The sequence below is a fragment of the Bison bison genome, unplaced genomic scaffold, assembly GCF_000754665.1.
Source record: "Bison bison bison isolate TAMUID 2011002044 unplaced genomic scaffold, Bison_UMD1.0 scf7180017864259, whole genome shotgun sequence".
Classification (NCBI taxonomy): Eukaryota; Metazoa; Chordata; class Mammalia; order Artiodactyla; family Bovidae; genus Bison; species Bison bison.
The window spans coordinates 3,517,373-3,521,669 of NW_011494831.1; the positions used below are offsets into that span (position 1 = coordinate 3,517,373).

Sequence of the window (4,297 nt, forward strand, 5' to 3'; positions counted from 1 at the left end):
CACTATTTTGCAAAAATTTTTGGTATTTGTGTTTGTTTTTAGGAATACACAAAAGAATATCTGGAGAATTTTATACATGAAGGGGGGATGACTGTCAGGAGGAACAAATAAATAAGAGAGAATCTGCATCATCCTAGTTGACACTTTTATATTTTTTGTTCTTCCTTAGTTTCCTGTACCCCAGGAAGAAAAATACCTGTTATTAGGGATTGCATTGACTCTAATCAATTTGGGAATTGCTATCTGAACAATATTGAGTCTAACAATCCATTTTCATGGGAAGTCTCTATTTAGATCTTCCTTCCCCTTGGCATGTTTTGTAGTCTAAAGTGTAAAAAGCTTGGACTTGTTTTATTAAATTTTTCCTAAGCATTTTATCCTTTGGGATGCTATTTTGAATGCAGTTTTCTTAGTTTCATTTTTGTTATTAGTATAAAGTTGATTTTTGTATGCTGATCTTGTATCCTACAACCTGCTCAACATATTCTAGTAGTTTTGTTTTTACTGTGTGTGTTTGTGTGTGTGTGTGTGGTGTCTTCCTTACGACTTTCTACAAAGGATCATGTCATCTAAAGACAAAATTATTATTTGTCTTTTTGCATGGTCTGCACCCTCCAGTACAATGTAGAGTAGAGGTGGTGGGAGATGGTGTCCTTACCTTGTTTCTGATCTTAAAGCCAAAGTATCGTCTCACCATTAAGTGTAATATTAACTACAGATTTTCCCATAAATGCTCTTTATTATGTGAAAGTGTTAAGTCTCCTAGTTGTGTCAGACTCTTTGCAACCCCAAAGACTGTAGCCCGCCAGGCTCCTCTGTCCATGGAATTCTCCATGCAAGAATACTGGAGTGGGTTGCCATTCCCTTCTCCAGCAAATCTTCCCCACTCAGGGATCGAACCCTGGTCTCCCGCATTGCAGGCAGGTTCTTTACTGTTTGAGTCACCACTTCTGTAAAAGTAATTTCTTGGCCTCATTTGAAGACTTAGGAAACTGGATCTCAGCTGTAAGCGGTAGGGAATCTGTACTTCTAGGAAGCAGGTCAGATGACAGCCTTAATGGTGTTTGAGGACCTTACTGCCCAGCTATGGTTTTTCCAGTAGTCATGTACGGATGTGAGAGCTGGACAACAAAAAAGGCTGAGGACCGAAAAATTGATGCCTTCGAACTGCGGTGCTGGAGAAGACTCTTCAGAGTCCCTTGGAAGCCAGGAGATCAAGCCAGTCAATCCTAAAGGAAATCAACCCTGAATGTGCACTGGAAGGACTGATGCTGAAGCTGAAGCTCTAATGCTTTGGCCACCTGATGAAAAGAATCGACTCCTTGGTAAAGACTCTGATGCTGGGAAAGATTGAGGGCAGAATAAGGAGGGGGCGGCAGAGGATGAGATGGCTGAATGGCATCACTGACTCAATGGACATGACTTTGAGTAAGCTCCAAAGACAGTGAAGGACAAGTAAGCCTGGTGTGCTGTAGTCCATGGGGTCGCAAAGAGTCGGATAGTATTGAGCGACTGAACAACAGTGTTGGAAGTTCCTGGGCCCTGAAAATGAAACTACTAGTAGCATATTTTAACCTGCTGCTGCTAAGTCGCTTCAGTCGTGTCCGACTCTGTGCTACCCCATAGACGGCAGCCCTCCCCTGGGATTCTCCAGGCAAGAACACTGGAGTGGGTTGCCATTTCCTTCTCCAATGCATGAAAGTGAAAAGTGAAAGTGAAGTCGCTCAGTCGTGTCCGACTCTTAGCGCCCCCAAGGACTGCAGCCCACCAGGCTCCTCCATCCATGGGATTTTCCAGGTAAGAGTACCGGAGTGGGGGTGCCATTGCCTTCTCCATATTTTAACCTAACGATGGCTTAAAATAGTCACGCGGCCTAGCCATAGACTACCTAACGACGAAGTTCCGCTGCTTAAACGCGGAAATAATTTTACACTCTTAAGAAATTAATTAAGAAAGTATTTTTCCCTATTACCTCAAACCGGAGACGCAACCACAGGCAAAAACAGGCCGAAAGAGTGGGGCTAGAGCTATTGATTGACACACATTCCAACCAACCTACAACGGAAGAAGAGCGCGCCTGCGCAAGTCATTATCCAATCTGTACTCAGCATTAGCGGAAGAGGCGGGGCGCCTGGAAACGGCCGCCGCAGAGTTGGCGGACTTGAGAAGGAGCGAAGATGGCGGAGTGAGGCTCTTTGAGGCTATCTGGCCTTTGGGCCAGGGGGCAGGCCGGCCCCCGGGCGCTGGAGTGCTTCTGCCGGCCCGTGCGAGGTAAGCCGGGAAGGCTAAGGACGGGGGAACTAGCAGGAGGTGGCGCGGCCCAAACTATCCGAGGAACAGAGTGCACCGAGCCTGCCCGAAGCTGGTGCGGGCCTTGGCTGGGCGCTGGTTTCCTTCTGAGCTGCCCTAGGGCGGCCGCCCCTGCCTTTGAAGGTGTGTTGCGCCACTTCTCAAACCCGTTCCGCCCTGACGTCAGTGCCTTGGCTTTGGCTGCATTTGTGCTTTCGGCTCGTTCCCCAGTGGTTGCACCCACGCTGTTGTATATCTGGCATTTTCTGTGTCGGCCATCAGTTTATCTTTGAAGAATATCTTAGTTTTATTGGTTTGTTTCTGTTCGTCTCACAACTTCTTGCCCACTGTTTTGCCTTGAGTCTCGGGTCTCAATCGAGGCCTGTCCGAGTTCTGAGTATTTTGTGTCCCCGTCCCGTTGACCTTGAGATTTGATGTAACAGGTCAGGTTCCCCACCCTCCCACACCACCACGCCCGGGGATTTCAGTTTGAGTCTGTGTATCATGTATATACTCTTGCTTAACTCTTGTTACATCCCTTTATTCCCACTACCACCTCTCAAACTTCTTTAAGATCTGAGAAAGCAGCTTTGTCCTTGTATGACCTGATAGTTGCCTAATGGCGTGTTAGTCTCTGCTGACTAGATAAAATTCACCATAGTTTTCCAGAGCTGAAAGAGTCAGTGTACAATTTAATTTATATATATATATATTTTTTAGAGAGAGAATGAGGAAGAGTTTGGGGGATTATTATTAGAGAGTAATTTGTTTAATGGGGAGAGGTTACAAAGTATAATACTCAGGCATTTCTGTTCTGTTTTTGTTTAACTTTATGGGATGTGTCTTTTTGTAATTTGAGTTGTTATGAGCCCTCACATTCAGTCTTTCAGTTAAACTGTGGGAAGGGTTCCTGTTACTAGGTTTCTGAGTTGGTGAAGCCTGTTTGAAACTGGCACGTTAGTTAGGCCCGATTCAAATGACGTGTGGTAATACAAATGAATGTGACTGGTACACTTTTTGCTGGCCCTGGATTTAGCAGAGCTGAAAATACCGGGTGAAGAAATAAAACCTTTCTGTTGCTTTTGTCTGGAGTAGTTTTTTCTTTTCATTTAGGAAAGTAAAAATATGGGGCAGAACATTCTTCCTTACAAACAGGGGAGTGGTCATCTTTACTAAAGCAGAGGTCTTCTGTGGCAGGACAGGGCCCACAGCATCATCAGATTCTTAAGGGGAACCTTGTTTAAAAACTTGAGAACCACTGCTTCAGGAGTTTTGACATCTTTATAAAATTAATGCCAGTGCAGATAAAGAGTAACTTCTTTTCTGATTGTTCCTTCCAAATAGTTTTTTATAATGTTTTAAGACTTATTTGGTTGATTTGGATAATTATGCACATGGATGCATATAGCACAAATGAGGGCTATATCCTTACTGTAATTTTTTTTTCTTCCCCTTACTGCAGGAAGAACAGTTTCCTTGCCATTTAGGTGCTTTTATATTCATCTCAAAAAGAAAACAAAATGCTGAACTCAGGATTTGGCAAGTGAGTAAAAGTAGCTAACGCTTTCAAATACTGTTAAAGTAGTTCAGAAATAGCTAGATGGAAGTGGAACAAGAAATCATTAGCTTCAACTGAGAATGAATATCACAAGTGACTATAAATTATTTATATTTACACTAAATCATTTATTTTCAACAAAAGCAATGTATTAGATATAAAAGAAAATAAAAATTTGATCATTTGCCCAAACCAATAATTTTTATTGGATAAGGAGGAAAGATTTAAGTAGACTGTAGGAGATCAGTTGATAAAATATAAATGTTACTGGGCAAATTTTAGAGTATATTCACTTAAATTTGAATTATAAAGCCTTTTCTGCTGCTACTGCTAAGTCGCTTCAGTTGTGTCCAACTCTGTGCAACCCCATAGACGGCAGCCCTCCAGGCTCCGCCGTCCCTGGGATTCTCCAGGCAAGAACACTGGAGTGGGTTGCCATTTCCTTCTCCA

At 43.2% G+C, this 4,297-nt stretch overlaps 1 long non-coding RNA gene across 1 annotated transcript in view; it reads left to right on the forward strand.

Moving 5' to 3' along the window:
- Positions 1-2,110: 2,110 nt before the first annotated feature.
- LOC104994427 overlaps positions 2,111-4,297 on the forward strand; it is a 16,257-nt gene continuing 14,070 nt past the window's right edge. The window contains exons 1-2 of the long non-coding RNA XR_825943.1: positions 2,111-2,271; positions 3,752-3,832. This is a non-coding gene — a long non-coding RNA (uncharacterized LOC104994427). The remainder of the gene's footprint in view (positions 2,272-3,751; positions 3,833-4,297) is intronic.